The sequence below is a fragment of the Triticum aestivum genome, chromosome 2A (assembly GCF_018294505.1).
Source record: "Triticum aestivum cultivar Chinese Spring chromosome 2A, IWGSC CS RefSeq v2.1, whole genome shotgun sequence".
Classification (NCBI taxonomy): Eukaryota; Viridiplantae; Streptophyta; class Magnoliopsida; order Poales; family Poaceae; genus Triticum; species Triticum aestivum.
The window spans coordinates 712,854,857-712,876,092 of NC_057797.1; the positions used below are offsets into that span (position 1 = coordinate 712,854,857).

Below are 21,236 nucleotides of genomic sequence, written 5' to 3' on the forward strand. Positions count from 1 at the left end.
GGTATTTGATACCGACGATCGAATCTCGGGCAAGTAAAATACCGCTAGACAAAGGGAATTGAATACGGGATCGATTGAGTCCTTGACATCGTGGTTCATCCGATGAGATCATCGTGGAACATGTGGGAGCCAACATGGGTATCCAGATCCCGCTGTTGGTTATTGACCGGAGAACGTCTCGGTCATGTCTGCATGTCTCCCGAACCCGTAGGGTCTACACACTTAAGGTTCGATGACGCTAGGGTTATAAAGGAAGCTTGTATGTGGTAACCGAATGTTGTTCGGAGTCCCGGATGAGATCCCGGACGTCACGAGGAGTTCCGGAATGGTCTGGAGGTAAAGATTTATATATAGGAAGTCCTGTTTCGGCCATCGGGACAAGTTTCGGGGTCATCGGTATTGTACCGGGACCACCGGAAGGGTCCAGGGGGCCCATCGGGTGGGGCCACCTGCCCCGGGGGGCCACATGGGCTGTAGGGGGTGCGCCTTGGCCTACATGGACCAAGGGAACCAGCCCCAAGAGGCCCATGCGCCTAGGGAACCCTAGAGGGAAGAGTCCTCGAGGGGGAAGGCACCTCCGAGGTGCCTTGGGGAGGATGGACTCCTCCCCCCTTCTTGGCCGCACCCCTTTCTTGGAGTAGGGGGCAAGGCTGCGCCTCCCCCCTCTCCCCTGCCCCTATATATAGTGGAGGGGAGGGAGGGCATCCACACCTGAGCCCTTGGCGCCTCCCTCCCTCCCGTGACACCTCCTCCTCTCCCGTAGGTGCTTGGCGAAGCCCTGCGGGATTGCCACGCTCCTCCACCACCACCACGCCGTTGTGCTGCTGTTGGATGGAGTCTTCCTCAACCTCTCCCTCTCTCCTTGCTGGATCAAGGCGTGGGAGACGTCACCGGGCTGTACGTGTGTTGAACGCGGAGGTGCCGTGCGTTCGGCACTTGATCATCGGTGATTTGAATCACGACGAGTATGACTCCATCAACCCCGTTCACTTGAACGCTTCCGCTTAGCGATCTACAAGGGTATGTAGATGCACTCTCCCTCCTACTCGTTGCTGGTCTCTCCATAGATAGATCTTGGTGTTTCGTAGGAAAATTTTTGAATTTCTGCTACGTTCCCCAACAGTGGCATCATGAGCTAGGTCTATTGCGTAGATTCTTTGCACGAGTAGAACACAAAGTAGTTGTGGGCGTCGATATTGTTCAATATGCTTGCCGTTACTAGTCTTATCTTGATTCGGCGGCATCGTGGGATGAAGCGGCCCGGATCAACCTTACACGTACGCTTACGTGAGACCGGTTCCACCGACAAACATGCACTAGTTGCATAAGGTGGCTGGCGGGTGTCTGTCTCTCCCACTTTAGCCGGATCGGATTCGATGAAAAGGGTCCTTATGAAGGGTAAATAGCAATTGGCATATCACGTTGTGGTTCATGCGTAGGTAAGAAACGTTCTTGCTAGAAACCCATAGCAGCCACGTAAAACATGCAAACAACAATTAGAGGACGTCTAACTTGTTTTTGCAGGGTATGCTATGTGATGTGATATGGCCAAAAAGGATGTGATGAATGATATATGTGATGTATGAGATTGATCATGTTCTTGTAATAGGAATCACGACTTGCATGTCGATGAGTATGACAACCGGCAGGAGCCATAGGAGTTGTCTTTATTTATTTGTGACCTGCGTGTCAACTTAAACGTCATGTAATTACTTTACTTTATTGCTAACCGTTAGCCATAGTAGTAGAAGTAATAGTTGGCGAGGCAACTTCATGAAGACACGATGATGAAGATCATGATGATGGAGATCATGGTGTCATGCCGGTGACGATGATGATCATGGAGCCCCGAAGATAGAGATCAAAAGGAGCAAAGTGATGATGGCCATATCATGTCACTATTTGATTGCATGTGATGTTTATCATGTTTATACATCTTATTTGCTTAGAACGACGGTAGTAAATAAGATGATCCCTTACAACAATTTCAAGAAGTGTTCCCCCCTAACTGTGCACCGTTGCGACAGTTCGCTGTTTCAAAACATCACGTGATGATCGGGTGTTTTATTCAGACGTTCAAATACAACGGGTGTTGACGAGCCTAGCATGTACAGACATGGCCTCGGAACACATGCAAAACACTTAGGGTTAACTTGACGAGCCTAGCATGTACAGACATGGCCTCGGAACACGGAGACCGAAAGGTCGAACATGAGTCGTATAGAAGATACGATCAACATGAAGATGTTCACCGATGATGACTAGTCCGTCTCACGTGATGATCGGACACGGCCTAGTTTGACTCGGATCATGTAATCACTTAGATGACCAGAGGGATGTCTATCTGAGTGGGAGTTCATAAGATGAACTTAATTATCTTGAACATAGTCAAAAGACCTTTTGCAAATTATGTCGTAAGCTCACGCTTTAGTTCTACTGTTTTAGATATGTTCCTAGAGAAAATTATAGTTGAAAGTTGAAAGTAGCGATTATGCGGACAGTAGAAAGCTTATGTCCTTAATGCGCTGCTCAATGTGCTGAACCCCAAACGTCGTTTGTGGATGTTTCGAACATCGAACATACACGTTTTGATAACTACGTGATAGTTCAGTTAAACGGTTTAGAATTGAGGCACCAAAGATGTTTTTGAAACATCGCGAAACATATGAGATGTTTTGAGGGCTGAAATTGGGATTTCAGGCTCGTGCCCACGTCAAGAGGTATAAGACCTCCGACGATTTTCTTAGCCTGCAAACTAAGGGAGAAAAGCTCAATCGTTGAGCTTGTGCTCAGATTGTCTGAGTGCAACAATCACTTGAATCGAGTGGGAGTTGATCTTCCAGATGAGATAGTGATGTTTCCCCAAAGTCATTGCCACCAAGCTACTAGAGCTTCGTGATGAACTATAACATATCAAGGATAGAGATGATGATCCTTGAGGTATTCGCGTTGTTTGACATCGCGAAAGTAGAAATCAAGAAGGAGCATCAATTGTTGATGGTTGGTGAGACCACTAGTTTCAAGAAGGGCAAGGGCAAGAAGGGATACTTCATGAAACGGCAAATCAGCTGCTGCTCCAGTGAAGAAACCCGAGGTTGAACCCAAACCCGAGACTAAGTGCTTCTGTAATAAGGGGAACAACCACTGGAGCAGAATTACCCTAGATACTTGGTAGATGAGAAGGCTGGCAAGGTCGATAGAAGTATATTGGATATACATTATGTTAATGTGTACTTTACTAGTACTCCTAGTAGCACCAGGGTATTAGATACCGGTTCGGTTGCTAAGTGTTAGTAACTCGAAATAAAAGCTACGGAATAAACGGAGACTAGCTAAAAGTGAGCTGACGATATATGTTGGAAGTGTTTCCAAGTTTGATGTAATCAAACATCGCACGCTCCCTCTACCATCAAGATTAGCATTAAACCTGAATGGTTGATTGAATCTCGATCGTAGTGATACACATTTTCATGCCAAAAGATATAAGATAGTAATGATAGTACCACTTACTTGTGGCACTGCCATGTAAGTCATAATGGTATAAAACGCATGAAGAAGCTCCATGTTGATGGATCTTTGGACTCACTCGTTTTTGAAAAGTTTGAGACATGCGAACCATGTCTATTGGTGTATATGCATGAAGAAACTCCATGCAAATGGACCGTTTGGACTCACTTGATTTTGAATCACTTGAGATATGCAAATCATACCACATTGGCAAGATGACTGAAAAGCCTCGGTTTCAACAAATGGAACAAGACAGCAACTTGTTGGAAGTAACACATTTTGATGTGTGCAGTCCAATGAGTGCTGAGGCATGCAGTGAATATCGTTATGTTCTTACTTCACAGATGATTCGAGTAGATGTTGAGTATATTTACTTGATGAATCACGAGTCTGAATTATTGAAAGGTTCAAGTAATTTCAGTGTGAAGTTGAAAGATCGTCGTGACAAGAGGATAAAAGATCTATGATATGATCATAGAGATTAATATCTGAATTACGAGTTTGGCACACAATTAAGACATTGTGGAAATTGTTTCACAATTAATACCGCCTGGAACACCATAGTGTGATGGTGTGTCCGAACATCATAGTTGCACCCTATTGGATATGGTGCGTACCATGATGTCTCTTATCGAATTACCACTATTGTTCATGGGTTAGGCATTAGAGACAACCACATTCACTTTAAATAGGGCACCACGTAATTCCGATGAGATGACACCGTATGAATTATGGTTTAGAGAAACCTAAGTTGTCGTTTCTTAAAAGTTTGGGGCTGCGACGCTTATATGAAAAAGTTTCAGGTTGATAAGCTCGAACCCAAAGCGGATAAAATGCATCTTCATAGGAAAACCCAAACAGTTGGGTATACCTCCTAATTCAGATCCGAAAGCAATATGGATTGTTTCTTGAATCGGGTCCTTTCTCGAGGAAAAGTTTCTCTCGAAAGATTTGAGTGGGAGGATGGTGGAGACTTGATGAGGTTATTGAACCGTCTCTTCAACTAGTGTGTGGCAGGGCACAGGAAGTTGTTCCTGTGGCACCTACACCAATGGAAGTGGAAGCTTATGATATTGATCATGAAACTTCGGATCAAGTCACTACCAAACCTCGTAGGACGACAAGGACACGTACTACTTTGGAGTGGTACGATGATCCTGTCTTGGAAGTCATGTTGCTAGACAACAATGAACCTACGAGCTATGGAGAAGCAATGGTGAGCCCGGATTCCGATAAATGGCTCGAGGCCATAAAATCCGAGAACGGATCCATGGACTTTGGTGGACTTGCCCGATGATCGGCAAGCCATTAAGATAAATGGATCTTTAAGAAGAAGACGGACGTGGATGGTAATGTCACCGTCCATGAAGCTCGACTTGTGGCGAAAAGTTTTTCCACAAGTTCAAGGAGTTGACTACGATGAGATTTTCTCATCCGTAGCGATGCTTAAAGTCCGTCGAATTCATGTTAGCATTAGCTGCATTTATGAAATCTGGCAGATGGATGTCAAAACGAGTTTCCTTACCAGTTTTCGTGAGGAAAGGTTGTATGTAATACAATCAGAAAGTTTTTTGTCGATCCTAAGGATGCTAAAATGTATGCTAGCTCCAGCGATCCTTCTAAGGACTGGAGTGAGCATCTCGGAGTTGGAATGTATGCTTTGATGATGATCAAAGATTTTGGGTTTGTACAAAGTTTATGAGAAACTTGTATTTCCAAAGAAGTGAGTGGGAGCACTATAGAATTTCTGATGAGTATATGTTGTTGACATATTGATGATCAGAGATGATGTAGAATTTCTAGAAAGCATATAGGGTTATTTGAAAGGTGTTTTTCAATAGAAAACCTGGATTAAGCTACTTGAACATTGAGCATCAAGATCTATAAGGATAGATCAAAATGCTTAATAATACTTTCAAATGAGCACATACCTTGACATGATCTTGAAGGTGTTCAAGATGGACCAGTCAAAGAAGGAGTTCTTGCCTGAATTGTAAGGTACGAAGTTAAGACTTAAAGCTCGACCACGGCAGAAAAGAGAGAAAGGACGAAGGTCGTCCCCTATGCTTTAGACGTAGGCTCTACAGTATGCTATGCTGTGTACCGCACCGAAAGTGTGCCTTGCCATGAGTCAGTCAAGGGGTACAAGGGTGATCCAAGAATGGCTCACAGGACAGCGGTCAAAGTTATCCTTAGTAACTAGTGGACTAAGGAATTTTCTCGATTATGGAGGTGGTAAAAGAGTTCGTCGTAAAGGTTACGATGATGCAAGCTTGACACCTATCCGGATAGCTCTGAGTAGAGAGACCGGATACATATAATGGAGCAATAATTTAGAATGGCTCCAATTAGAACAGTTATTTGGAACAGCTCCAAATAGAGCGTGGTAGCTGCATCTAGGAGATGACATAGAGATTTGTAAAGCACACACGGATCTGAAAGGTTCAGACCCGTTGACTAAAACCTCTCTCACAAGCAACATGATCAAACATAAAACTCATTGAGTGTTAATCACATAGTGATGTGAACTAGACTACTGACTCTAGTAAACTCTTGGGTATTAGTCACATGGCGATGTGACCTGTGAGTGTTAATCACATGGCGATGTGAACTAGATTATTGACTCTAGTGCAAGTGGGAGACTGTTGGAAATATGCCCTAGAGGCAATAATAAAAGTATTATTATTATATTTCCTTGTTCATGATAATTGTCTTTTATTCATGCTATAACTGTATTATCCGGAAATCGTAATACACGTGTGAATACATAGACCACAATATGTCCCTAGTGAGCCTCTAGTTGACTAGCTCGTTGTGATCAACAGATAGTCATGGTTTCCTGGCTATGGACATTGGATGTCGTTGATAACGGGATCACATCATTAGGAGAATGATGTGATGGACAAGACCCAATCCTAAGCTTAGCACAAAGATCGTGTAGTTCGTTTGCTAGAGCTTTGCCAATGTCAAGTATCTCTTCCTTTGACCATGAGATCGTGTAACTCCTGGATACCGTAGGAGTGCCTTGGGTGTATCAAACGTCACAACGTAACTGGGTGACTATAAAGGTACACTACAGGTATCTCCGAAAGTATCTATTGTTTTATGCGGATCGAGACTGGGATTTGTCACTCCGTGAAAACGGAGAGGTATCTCTGGGCCCACTCGGTAGGACATCATCATATGCGCAATGTGACCAAGGAGTTGATCACGGGATGATGTGTTACGGAACGAGTAAAGTGACTTGCCGATAACGAGATTGAACAAGGTATTTGATACCGACGATCGAATCTCGGGCAAGTAAAATACCGCTAGACAAAGGGAATTGAATACGGGATCGATTGAGTCCTTGACATCGTGGTTCATCCGATGAGATCCTCATGGAACATGTGGGAGCCAACATGGGTATCCAGATCCCGCTGTTGGTTATTGACCGGAGAACGTCTCGGTCATGTCTGCATGTCTCCCGAACCCGTAGGGTCTACACACTTAAGGTTCGATGACGCTAGGGTTATAAAGGAAGCTTGTATGTGGTAACCGAATGTTGTTCGGAGTCCCGGATGAGATCCCGGACGTCACGAGGAGTTCCGGAATGGTCTGGAGGTAAAGATTTATATATAGGAAGTCCTGTTTCGGCCATCGGGACAAGTTTCGGGGTCATCGGTATTGTACCGGGACCACCGGAAGGGTCCAGGGGGCCCACCGGGTGGGGCCACCTGCCCCGGGGGGCCACATGGGCTGTAGGGGGTGCGCCTTGGCCTACATGGACCAAGGGCACCAGCCCCAAGAGGCCCATGCGCCTAGGGAACCCTAGAGGGAAGAGTCCTCGAGGGGGAAGGCACCTCCGAGGTGCCTTGGGGAGGATGGACTCCTCCCCCCTTCTTGGCCGCACCCCTTTCTTGGAGTAGGGAGCAAGGCTGCGCCTCCCCCCTCTCCCCTGCCCCTATATATAGTGGAGGGGAGGGAGGGCATCCACACCTGAGCCCTTGGCGCCTCCCTCCCTCCCGTGACACCTCCTCCTCTCCCGTAGGTGCTTGGCGAAGCCCTGCGGGATTGCCACGCTCCTCCACCACCACCACGCCGTTGTGCTGCTGTTGGATGGAGTCTTCCTCAACCTCTCCCTCTCTCCTTGCTGGATCAAGGCGTGGGAGACGTCACCGGGCTGTACGTGTGTTGAACGCGGAGGTGCCGTGCGTTCGGCACTTGATCATCGGTGATTTGAATCACGACGAGTATGACTCCATCAACCCCGTTCACTTGAACGCTTCCGCTTAGCGATCTACAAGGGTATGTAGATGCACTCTCCCTCCTACTCGTTGCTGGTCTCTCCATAGATAGATCTTGGTGTTTCGTAGGAAATTTTTTGAATTTCTGCTACGTTCCCCAACACAGGTTGTATATGTGCATTGCCCATATTTCTAGTTTGGATCAAATGTAGAAAATGCAACTTACGAACTTCTCGGCCACATTACACCTTTGCATTCCACCATTAGATTGGTGATTTTATTTTGTACTTAACACCCTCAACTATAGTCGTTTTCATCACAAGGCCCCTCTTATTTTGCAGAGCACACATTAAGCTTCTTTCATATGCCATTCTACTCCACATCCTCGGTCCTTTGGTTCACCACAAGTAATCTTTGCCAAAATAATTTTTTTACAATAGTTTATTTATTTATTTTGTGGAGATAAAAAATCATGGACACTTGAAAAAAAAGTTATTTTACATTTCTCTTGGAAATAATCACGGACATTTCAAACAATCTTGACAAATATTTCATTGCAGTTTCCTATTTATTTCTTCGAAAAAAGATCAAGACCACATAGAAGACGCAGTAGTTTTCATCATTCATTGTTTCCAGACATCACCATCGATGTAATGAAAGCAGACACGTAGATAAAACTCGACAAATCTCCACATATTCTTTTCAATTTATTATACAGTAGAAGACAGTGAACAGTGAATGAGAAATGATCACCATCGATTTTTTTCTCATGCTTCAACATCAAAATCATGAAAGCAGACAAATCAAACAACCTCAAAGAAAATTCATTGCACTTTTATCATTCCATGGTAAAAGGATCGTGAACACGTGAAAACTAGAGTAATTACCACCATTCATTTTTTCCATGCTTGAACATCAAGATCATGAAAGTAGACAAAACCAAACACTCTTGAGTAGCATTCGTTACATTCTTTCTATTGATATCACCATAAAAATACCGTGAACATGTTAAACAAAGTAATTCCATCCATTTTCCCATGCTTTATTACCAAAATTCTTCCATGGAGAACTCAAACAATCTTTACAATGTTTCATTCCCCGAAAGAACAAATTTTATACGAAACTTCTCTAGATCCTGTCATTGTAAAAATACACCATGAATAGAAAATTAAAGTTGGTTCGTAAAGCATCTTTGGACTTCTTGGAGCATTAAAGATTTCTTTCCGAACACTATGCCAAATCATGAGCCATCATGGAACCGTAACCAACTGATGTTTAGATCAAAAAAATATGAGTTGTAGTTAAGTCCGACGAAAACTAGAGAAAAAAATACGAGCATACCCAATTTTTTTTGTCAAAGCTACTCAGATTTCCAAACCCATTGAAAATTGGCATGGACATCACCCACCTAAACATCATCCATGTCAAAATTACAGATTTATTATTATTATTTTCTAGTAATTTTATTTTATTTTATTGTTCACACGCAGGAGCAGATGAGCTCGGGAGCAATTTAGCCACTCTCTTTTCCTCTTTCCCTTTTTGTTTTGGTGAATAAAGATCAATTCACCTCCTTTCTTGCAGGGACGATGTGACCATGAACGACTTTTTGTTGGACCGTCTGATTAGGGAAAACATAATTCAAGTGTATAACCAGCAACTAAGAAGTTTTTCTTTTGGTTCCTTTCTCTCGTATTGAGTGTTCCGTTTTCTTCTCGCAGCAAGATTTCCAAAACCAACTGAAGGTAGACATGACAATCTGATTTGACATGAAAAGTAGTACTCCTTCCGGTCCTTTTTACTCTGCATATTAGGTTTGTCTAAAGTCAATCTCATTCAACTTTGACCAAGTTTATATAAAAAATTATAGACATTCACATAACAACACAAATATCATTAGATTCATCTTGAAATATATTTTCATATTATATTTATTAGATATTATAGATGTTAATAATTTTTAATATAAATTTGGTCAAAGTTAGCAAAGTTTGATTTTCGACGAATTCAATATGCAGAATAAAAAGGACCGGAGGGAGTATGTTGTTGGGACAGAGAATAGGAAAGACCCCTCCCAAGGGTCTTGGTGATCAGATATTTTCAAACTTTGCATATGCAAGTTCTGGAGAGTTTGAATCTGTACAGTGGGATTTTGGGATAAATCTGCATGGCACGTGGAATCGCAGATGCTGGTGTTTTTTCAGGCTTTACTGTCTAGCCTTATGTCACTTCAGATTATCTTAAATTGAAAGGCATGGTTCGTACCGGTTTCTGAACTTCCGAGTGGCTCCATTTAATATGATAACATGATATGTGATGCAGTCGATTAAGAGAAAAGTTCCACTACACCACCAGGACAACAATATCTTTACTCCTACAAAAGACTCAGTTGATGATAATGATGTGTCTGCCTTTCATCATTTCTAACCATTAGATCTGCATCTAACGATTGTGAAGTAAAAAAAATAGAAAAGGAGGATGACCCCCGGCCTCTACATCAGGAGATGCATACGGCCACTTTATTGATTATTCTCGAGGACCTTACAAAGTGTTACAACAATAAGGCTGAATCCACCATCTAGGCAACATATGCCGCTACTCCTATCCATATGATAAAGGGGTGCTAGCTGGGCCACTACCCAGACCACTCACCTAATCCTACATCAAAAGCCGGAATCTCCAGCCTAGCCACATACCGGGTCTGGGGCATAAACCGGTCTGACGCACTCACAGGTGTCGTTTCCACCATCTTCCACTGGTCCATCTCCAAGCAGATTGAGGTGCCAACCTTGGCAGGCTCCTCCGCCATCAACGCCACCATGACGCCAAATGACGACCACCACCTACGCTAGAACATCGCCAAGCAAATGGAGCGCTACCACAAGATGAAGATCAACGGTAGAATAGATAAAACGCCGCACACATTGCCGCCGCCAAACACCTCACACGCACCACAAAGTGCCCACCATGCTTTCGGGAACCCCAAGCGACGCCTTCGAGAAGGAACGCGACGAAGGTACGACGCCGTCGCCCGCAAGGGGAACTAGAGCTTTCGCCCAAATGAAGTGCACAGTGAGAAACGGGATAGGACCTCGACAAGGCCTCCAAGAAGGGAACCGACGCCCACAAGGCGCTGCCATTGTCGTGGCCTCCGCCGACGGCCAATGGTTTCCCCCGATCCCGCCCCCGTCCCTTCCACCCGGCCAACTGGCCAGGGGAGCGCACGCAGCCGGAGAAGGCGTTGGACTTCATCGAAGCAGGCACGCCAGGTGACGGGGCACCCTGACCCACCGTAGTAGACGTCCACCAAGACCTCGCCACCCGCACAGCCGAAGTCGCGGACCACCAGCTCCCACGACCGTCGCTCGTCGAGAGGCCACGCTGTCCACACCGCCCGAGGCCACCGCCACGGCATCCACTCACCGTGCACATCCCGTCAAAACACGGAGAACGACCCACACCGCCGCCACCAGGGAGACCATACCGCGAGCACCCAAGCCGGGTGATGAGGCAGGGCCGCGCCGGCCAGATCCGGGCGGATCCGGCGATCCCCAGCCCACCAGCCGCCATAGAGGAGCCGACCTGATCTGGCAGTCGGACCTTCCTAGGAGACCCCCAAATCGGATCAGGAGGAGGGCTAGCGACAGCTCCGACAACCAACGGCCGCCACAAAGGGCCTGCGTCGGCGGCCACCAGGAGCTGGGGAGGCGGGCGGCGGCGTCTGATGCGGGGTGGGGGCGCCTCCAACGTCGAGGCGGGTGCGCGGGGAAACCCGGTCGCCTCCTACCGCCGCGCGGGCGGCTGCCGGCGGCAAGGGGGGAGGAGGAGGGGAGGCGGGTGGAAACCGGCGGGCGGCTAGGGTTTCGCCCTCGAGTCGCCTGGAGCGGACGACGCGGGGAGGGGGGGCTTTGCCGGTTGAGTGGAATACGGATCTGGGACGTATTAGAATGGGTTCCGTCAATATCTGTGAAGTAAGTTGTGACATTTTTGCAACAATAGCCCACTTCTCTGCTTCAATTTGCAGAAAACTCCTTATTATCTTATAAGCAACCACATTTCTTCTTCACTTCATCAAAACAGCTTGAGAAATATATTTTGAGTGAAAAGCAATATATTTTTAATGATATATATATAGGAAAATGGTTGTGTACTCCTGGGAGTACGTACTCTCGCTCCTCATATACCACATATATGAATCTTTTATAGCTTATTATTATTTTTAATATACTTCATTAATAATTACTAGATACCCTAAAATGGATTTCATGAAAAAAATCATGTGTGCCTCATATTTTTTCAAAGGTTTACGTATATACTGATTTGTTTGTACGTGAAAAAGGTATATTACAAAAAGTAGGTCGTAAATGATATTTTTTTCAACAAAACTTGTATTGAGGTATCTTAGAATATTTAATGAAGTATATTGAGAATGATAAGTGGTATAATCAATGCATATACGAGGTATATTGTAGATGGGAGTACATACTATAGGACAAATTTTATCTACAAGCAGTGGTAGTTACCACCACCTTCTTTGACCTCCACATGTTCCTCTTCCCCCTCCCTCAAACGTGGAATCAAGTCAGCCGGGTAAATGGATACTGTTAACGGGTGCCCATGCAATTAGTAGGCAGAAACTAATTCGGTTTTTATAATAAAATAATACGGCAAGTTGGTGACAGGCTGTTGCAACGGCCTCCTTAATCCCTGCGAGTGTACAACAATTTTTCCATCGGATAAGCATACGAACGTTATTATTGCACTGTAGATGGTAATTTTTTATCCAGATTACATACTTAGTTTTTTTAAGTATTTTTTATTGGAAATAGGTAGTATGGAAATGTATAACTCTTTTTGGATTCTTCTAATATAGTACGAAATATATTGCCCATTTTAAAACCGCATAGAGTATACTCATGTATACCTGTAGGCTGTAGTATGGAGTTTTTTTGGAGGATCTGTAGTATGGAGTATGAACATGTAATGATTGTAGTATGGAATATGCACTACTAACCTAAAATTGGAGTACGAAGCATAACCATTTGATTATTGGAGTATGGAGTATTAACACCAAGCTGGAGTATGGAGTATTAAAACCCTTTTACGTGTATGTGTCCCAAAAAAGTAGTATCTCATGTGTATGTTTGTTTTAGAATTATGGTGCGTACAACATACTATACTATAGTATTGAGTATATTTACAAATTTTCACATAGAAGTTTTTCTTCACAAAGAGTATGGGTGTATGTGTATATATATATATTCTTTTCAAAAAAAGAGTATGTAGTATATCTTTTTCATGTAGATATAGTTTTTTTAGTATGTAGTATGTAATATGTAGTATGTTGTAGGTAGTAGTATAGAGTATATGTGCATATAAAAAGGGTGTATGTAATGGCAAAAGAAGAAGAAGAAAAAGAAGTATGTATGGAGTATACATATAGGAGTACCGTGAACGTGATTTACAACAGTGTATCTACATAGACATCTAGCTAATGCATCCGATCAGATCAGTATGAAGTAGTACACGGCACCTAACGGCATGCATGTACATGATGCAGACGTGATGCCATGCATGGATCATCGGAAGATCTCAATGGGAGGTTCCCATGATCTCCGCCACCGTACATCATTAGCGGCGCCGTCGTCGTGCGCCGACATGCGGCCATTCGTCGTCGTTGCCGTCGCAACTAAGTAGGGTTGCATCTGCGCGTCTGCAGCAGCCGTACGTTGTTCTCGTCGCAGCTGACATGCCGATAGTCGCCTGTTAGTTTCTGCGCCTCCTAGGTATTGACACCGTCGGCAAACACTCGAATGCAGGAGCAGCATCAATCCATGCGCGCCCAAGACAGGACTCAGCGGAAAAAAGGAATAAAAATCAGTATCATGTATACATACGATTGCTTTTCGATCCAATTTCATACTTGAAACACGTCATTACAGTTGGCAGGGACGGGGAAGGACATGGCCGGAGGCCGGCGCTGGAGAACATTGGAGCCATGTCCCGCCTGATGATTAAACAAAAGCATAATAGGAAATGAATCAGCTTCTCACGTATATGCATGTACTTCAGCAGAACAATGATTGCGTACCTTTTTCCTTTAGCCGTTTTGTTGAATATCCGCTGGACATAGAGATCTAGTTGGAGAGAGAGATGAGGTTATTTTGATTGCATGCCTCCAGATCCAATCTTCAATATATACAGACGACCAAAACGATCGGCTAGGCCAAGAAAATCGGGGGCTCAGCAAACTAATTAAGCGGGTCCAAATAAATCCACCTTGCCTCCACCCATAACCTGTTAAGACGAGATCGGATCTTGATGCAATCTGATGGCAGCGGGGGCAGTGGTAACTACCACTAGATGGTAGGATGTATTTTTCCTATATATATATATATATATATATATATATATATATATATATATATATATATATATATATATATATATATATATATATATATAGGAAAATGGTTGATACTCCTAGGAGTACATACTCTCACCTTCGAATCCTCCGCATGTTATTTAATAATTTAATTTAATTAAAGTATTACTATTCCATCTAACCCCTCCGCATGGATCTGGAAACAACTTCCGTGTTAGTACGGAATTTAGTTGCCCTTAATACCTAGTTAGGCTGACTCGCCCGACGTGGGCGCTCACCCAGGCATGGGCTCTCCGGCAGCTTCACACACGTTTATGATCTTCTGGTGATTTGATTCACAAGCGGGGCAGCATGCGACTCATCTGCTATGAACGCGCAAAGGATTTTATCGTATTGATAAGTGAGCTGATCATTGATTCCATCCGGCGGTAGCGAGCCGGTTGTTTCCTCTGACATCTCAATCGGTGGCAAGCGATCCATGGCGAATTGGCGCTGGCTAAGTACATGGTAAGGTTTCCATCAATTTTTTATTTTTTTTGCAGGTGAGGTTTCCATCAATTTTATATTGCATATACCAGGATATGATCACCGTATCTCTATAAGAAGCGCTCATGTATTTTGCTTTCTTCTGATGGACGGATGCATGTGGATGCACATACATCCACATTACCACATCTGATGCACGTACGTGCATCCTTTGCACGTGGATTTTTTTATTTTTTATTGGGATTCCACTTCTGTGTTACCTCTGAACTTGACATGTTGCATACTTGAGCTGGAATTCTAATCTCATCATACAAGACATCATCTGTTGCGGCTGATTCGATCTACCTCAGTTTTGATAGATGCATCGAACACCGGCCGGCCAACCAGCGTGCGTCTTCCGAGTTGACGTGGCATACTGGTGGCGATGACGCCTCCCGTCGCATGGATTACTGCAACTTCTCTCATGGACGTCGACGACCACAATCGTGTTGCTTCGACAGTGTTTCTTTATTTTCTGTCTATGAGCCACATACTATGGACACCAGATCTAGATGCTTGGAATTGAATTGTACACTTTTTCGTGGATTAGACTCCTTTTAATTCATGTATTTCCTTAAGAAACTATATACTCCTTTTGTAGTAGTATATACCCATCAGCTATAACTTGAGACAACTATTTTGGTATGCACTAAAAGTAAAAATGAAGTATATACTGACTAACAAAAGTAATATTTACCGACTCACAAAAATGCATATTTCGTAAAAAAATGTAGTATATACTGAACCAGAAAAATAGTATATATACTCACACATTAAAAAACTATCCTTTTGATTTCAACAGTATGTTACTTGCCGTGAATTTATACAGAGAAGAGTAGGTACAATCTATGTACCTGAAATTAGTACCTTATATGCACTACTTTTGATGGTAGCATTACATTACTAAGAAGAGCAGTAAACAAAGCGCCCGCTACTCTAAGCAGTGTAAAAAAAGGTATACTCCATCACAAAAAATGGTATGTACTTCATTTCAAAATATATAGTATATACACCATATGAAAATAAGTGGTATATACTCTCGAAGGGCCAGAAGTGGTCTGTGGTAAATATGTGGTATATACTTCGTTCCAAAGAGGAGTATATACTAAATCATAAAATCAGAATGACACAATTTGTTAAACTTATATTACTCCCTCCGTCCCAAAATAAGTGTCTTGAGCATACAAATTTGTACTAGAGCTAATATAAAGTGAGACACTTATTTTGGGACGGAGGGAGTATATGACTTCCAAAAAATATTACAGCAGCAATATAATAAAATGCTATATATATATATACCACATGTATACAATAGCTAGCTACGTACCTTCAAGTGGAGGACATGTACTTCTATATACTACGTGGAGCATGTGGCCTGCAACCTAAACAAACTTCCTGTTCCACAAATATCGTTGCTTAATTATAGGATCAAGCCCATGCATGCACACTGCGACTATTGCATGCATGGCTTCCTTTTCTTATCGGTTGGTTTGTTAGCTACTGGATATCCAACCCAAAGACCCGTTAGGGAGTGGGAGTATGTACTCCTGGGAGTATAAAAGAGGAGTGATATACATAGTAGATATATTTATTTTCGTGATGTCTAGTGTACGAATCTATATGGAACGTACATTACATGAAGATGTAGAAACAAAGGGCACATGCACTCTCGGCTAATTTTCTTACTAGGTGTACTTATTTTTGCTAAGATGAAACTTTGGTCTATTACTTCTGTAATATAATTAAGAAGTATGTATACCTTTTACCATTTATATTTTGAAATTTTCTAGTGACATTTGGAACTAGATTCCTATCGAAGTACTCCTTTCACGCCCGCTGTACTCTGTCAAGATGATACTTCTTTGAGAATCAGTATATATTCCTTTTTGGGAAAAGAAGTGCATAATCTTTTAATTGCCAATTAAATAGTACACATTCTTTTGGAACTAAGCAATACATACCCTTTCCATACAAAAGGCCCCTCCCAGAAAAAGGAGTACATACTTCCAAAAAAAGCAGTATATATATACCCCTCCCAAAAAAGGCAGTACATACTTCTCTAAAAGAAATCAGTACATTGATACCTCTAAAAAAAGCAGTATATACTTCTCTAAAAGAAATCAGTACATTGATACCTCTAAAAAAAGCAGTATATACTTCTTTTTTTTTTTGCAAAATCAGTATGTACTTCTCTAAAGAAAGCAGTATACAAGTATTAATTTTGATAACCAGTATGTACCCATTATTACATTAAAAAAGAGTACATATATACCACTAACTTGGCAAGTGGTATATACTCCTTAAAATTGTATGCTACTCTAGTCGGTACCATATGCTGAGTCCAAAAGTCAAGACCAAACACGTGAGCTCAATGTTTGAACAAATATCCCACTCCTATTCTCCCGGAGTTGTTACAGCTAACAAGGAGATTAATTAGCATTTTAAAATAAGAAGCACGGCTGCCCCGGTATGTTGCAACGGGTTGTTCTTTATCTGTCTGCGTGATCCATCGAGGGTAGGAGTACATACTCTTGGGAGTATAAATATATAAATATATATATATATATATATATATATATATATGTATGTATGTATGTATGTATGTATATCAAAACAAAAGTGTTTTATTTCAAATTTGTGAACAAGTACTATTCTACTTTAAATCGGTTGCAACGCAAAGGCGCATTGCTAGTACATACACAAATGCAGCTAGGCAAGGAGAAAGGAAGGAAAACTGTTTCCCGGCCACACGAATTTACTTATGAATAGTGTACACATTGCATATTCTTCACAGTGAGAAAGTCGCTTGCGATCAATTTGGCACGAGCCCACGGGAGCTATGCTAATCCAAGCAGACAAGCTTGCAATGATCCATGGGCGGCTCGGATACCCAGAGGAGCTCCTCGAGGTACTCGGCACCTAGGTCCTCCAGGACCACCACGCCCGCCGTCGCCGGCCGCGCGTCCTCCTTCACGGCGTTAACCCGGGGCTATTTCACAGACCCCTTGTTGGGCGACCGCCTGCGCATGCGGTGGCGGCGTTTGAGCGCGAGTACGGGCGAGCCCACGACGGCGCCGAGCGCGAGCGCGAGCGCGCGGAGCGACTTCCGGACGCGCTCGACGGGGAAGTTGAGCACGGCGGTGTCGCAGCGCGCGGAGAAGGCGGCCTGGTCGTAGGCCATGGCGGCCGCCTCGGGGCTGCCGAAGGTGCCCAGCCACACGCGGGCGCCATTCCGCGTCGAGTCCCGGATCTCGGCCGCGAACTTGCCCCACGGGCGCGTGCGCACCCCGATCAAGTCCTTGGCAACGGGCGTCGCCGCGGGGGCTTGGTGACCGCGGCGCCTGGGCGAGCTGCCGCCGGCGGGCACAGGCGGTGCGGCAGCCCCCACGCCCACAGCCGTCATGTCGGAGGAGGACGAGCTTGAAGGGAGAGAGTTGTCAGAGCAGGAGGCATGATCCGTGGATCCCTGGAAAAGTTGCGCCGCCGTTATGGCCGCGCCGTTCCTCTCGATCCCCACACGCATCGGCAAGCCGAGGTGCAGGGACGAAGAACCTACCCCGATAGGGGCAAAGAGCACCGCGGCCAAACCGTTCGACGGCGGCGCGCTCACCTCAAAGGGAACGCGCGACCGGCGAAGGGGCCGGCAACGGTGCACGCCGGCGGAGGGGAAGCAGCCGCGCGTCTCTGCTCTCTACTCTCTCTCTCACTCGCGAACAGACAGGAGGGAGAAAAGGAAGGGGAAAAGAAGGCGGCCGGGCGCGGCGCGGTGGCGCGACGCCGTCGCCGGCGGCTGGGGCGAACTCCTCTTTTCCTGCTGTCTCCGGCGAGGAGAACAACAACGAGCGCGCGAAGGGGAGCAGAGGGCTTGGTAGCGCCTCTTTATCGCTCTCTCTGTCATAGGAGAAACAGAGGAGGGGAACAAGAGCAGGCTCGCGCGCAGCGGTGGCCGCTCGATGCCGTCGCCGGCGGCAGGAAAGAGACTCGCCGGCGCCTAGCGGACAGGAGCAGAAGATGGCTCCGCCGCGCCCTTATCTCTCTCTCTCTCTCTCTCTCTGACTTTGGAAAAAAAGAAGAAAAGGAAAAGGGGAAAGGAAAGAAAGCCGCGTCGCGGCGAGGTGGCAACCACCTCCGGCGGTCGGGTAGTCGCCGTCTTTGGCGATCGAGAGAGAGAAAGAGGGGTTGAGGCGAACGAGACGAATGGGGGTGCTAGGTTTCGATCGGGAGGAACCCTCCCAGTTTTCTTGTAGCGAAATCGGCGCTGGACCGTCCGATCCTGATCGACGGTCACCGGCGAAACCCTAGCAGCAGACCGGGCCAATGGGCTGAAAGTGTGCGTGGGCCGAGGAGCTCGGGCGGCCGAGCGGCGCTCGCCCAGCAGGCCGCTGGACTGGGCCGGTTTCGGCCAGAAGTGGCCCGTGTTGGGGAACGTTGCAGAAAACAAAATTTTCCTACGGTTTCACCAAGATCCATCTAGGAGTTCATCTAGCAACGAGTGATCGGATTGCATCTACATACCTTTGTAGTTCACACGCGGAAGCGTTCAGAGAACGGGGATGAGGAAGTCGTACTCGACGTGATCCAAATCACCGGAGATCCTAGCGCCAAACGGACGACACCTCCACGTTCAACACACGTACGGTCAGCGTGACGTCTCCTCCTTCTTGATCCAGCAAGGGTGAAGGAGAGGTTGAGGAATATGGCTCCAGCAGCAGCACGACGGCGTGGTGGTGGTGGAGCTGCAGTACTCCGTCAGGGCTTCGCCAAGCTCTATGGAGGAGGAGGAGGTGTTGGAGAGGGAGAGGGAGGCACCAAAGGCGTGCGGAAGAGGCCCTCCTCCCCCCCCACTATATATAGGGAGCCTAGGGGGGCGCCGGCCCTAGGAGATGCAATCTCCTCCTAGGGGGCAGCGGACAAGGGGTGGGGGGCTTGCCCCCCAAGCAAGGGGGCGCCCCCTTTAGGGTTTCCCCTACCCTAGGCGCATGGGCCCTAGGGGAAAGTGGCGCCCCAGCCCACTTTGGGCTGGATCCCTTCCCACTTTAGCCCATGGGGCCCTCCGGGATAGGTGGCCCCACCCGGTGGACCCTCGGGTGTTGGAAATATGCCCTAGAGGCAATAATAAATTAGTTATTATTATATTTCCTTGTTCATGATAATCGTTTATTATCCATGCTAGAATTGTATTGATAGAAAACTCAGATACATGTGTGGATACATAGACAACACCATGTCCCTAGTAAGCCTCTAGTTGACTAGCTCGTTGATCAATAGATGGTTACGGTTTCCTGACCATGGACATTGGATGTCATTGATAACGGGATCACATCATTAGGAGAATGACGTGATGGACAAAGACCCAATCCTAAGCCTAGCACAAGATCATGTAGTTCGTATGCTAAAGCTTTTCTAATGTCAAGTATCATTTCCTTAGACCATGAGATTGTGCAACTCCCGGATACCGTAGGAGTGCTTTGGGTGTGCCAAACGTCACAACGTAACTGGGTGGCTATAAAGGTACACTACAGGTATCTCCGAAAGTTTCTGTTGGGTTGGCATGAATCGAGACTGGGATTTGTCACTCCGTGTAAACGGAGACGTATCTCTGGGCCCACTCGGTAGGACATCATCATAATGTGCACAATGTGATCAAGGAGTTGATCACGGGATGATGTGTTACGAAACGAGTAAAGAGACTTGTCGATAACGAGATTGAACAAGGTATCGGGATACCGACGATCGAATCTCGGGCAAGTATCGTACCGCTAGACAAAGGGAATTGTATACGGGATTGATTAAGTCCTTGACATCGTGGTTCATCCGATGAGATCATCGTGGAACATGTGGGAGCCAACATGGGTATCCAGATCCCGCTGTTGGTTATTGATCGGAGAGTCATCTCGGTCATGTCTGCATGTCTCCCGAACCCGTAGGGTCTACACACTTAAGGTTCGGTGACGCTAGGGTTATAGAGATATTAGTATGTCGTAACTTGAAAGTTGCTCGGAGTCCCGGATGAGATCCTGGACGTCACGAGGAGTTCCGGAATGGTTCGGAGGTAAAGAATTATATATAGAAAGTGCTATTTCGGCTATCGGGACAAGTTTCGGGGTCACCGGTATTGTACCGGGACCACCGGAAGGGTCCCGGGGGTCCACCGGGTGGGGCCACCTGCCCCGGGGGGGCACATGGGCTGTAGGGGGTGCGCCTTGGCCGGTATGGGCCAAGGGCACCAGCCCCAAGAGGCCCATGCGCCAAGAGATAAGGGAAAGAAAGAGTCCTAAAAGGGGAAGGCACCTCCGAGGTGCCTTGGGGAGGATGGACTCCTCCCTGGGCGCACCCTTCCTTGGAGGAAGGGCCAAGGCTGCGCCCCCCTCTCCCTTGGCCCTATATATAGTGGGGGGAAGGGAGGGCAGCCACACCTAAGCCCTGGCGCCTCCCTCTCCCTCCCATGACACATCTTCCTCCTCCCGCAGCGCTTGGCGGAGCCCTGTTGGAATCCCGCTACTTCCACCACCACGCCGTCGTGCTGCTGGATCTCCATCAACCTCTCCTCCCCTTGCTGGATCAAGAAGGAGGAGACGTCGCTGCTCCGTACG

The 21,236-nt window shown here is 45.8% G+C and overlaps 1 long non-coding RNA gene and 1 pseudogene across 1 annotated transcript; one reads left to right on the top strand and one right to left on the bottom strand.

Annotated features, from left to right (window-relative positions):
* Positions 1–14,366: 14,366 nt before the first annotated feature.
* Positions 14,367–15,260, top strand: LOC123186108 (uncharacterized). Its single transcript, XR_006493556.1, has 2 exons — positions 14,367–14,625; positions 14,964–15,260. It is a non-coding gene; the product is annotated as an uncharacterized lncRNA (long non-coding RNA).
* A 2,225-nt stretch (positions 15,261–17,485) lies between these two features.
* LOC123191891 (ethylene-responsive transcription factor 1B-like) lies at positions 17,486–18,046 on the bottom strand (annotated as a pseudogene).
* Between the last annotated feature and the right edge of the window lie 3,190 nt (positions 18,047–21,236).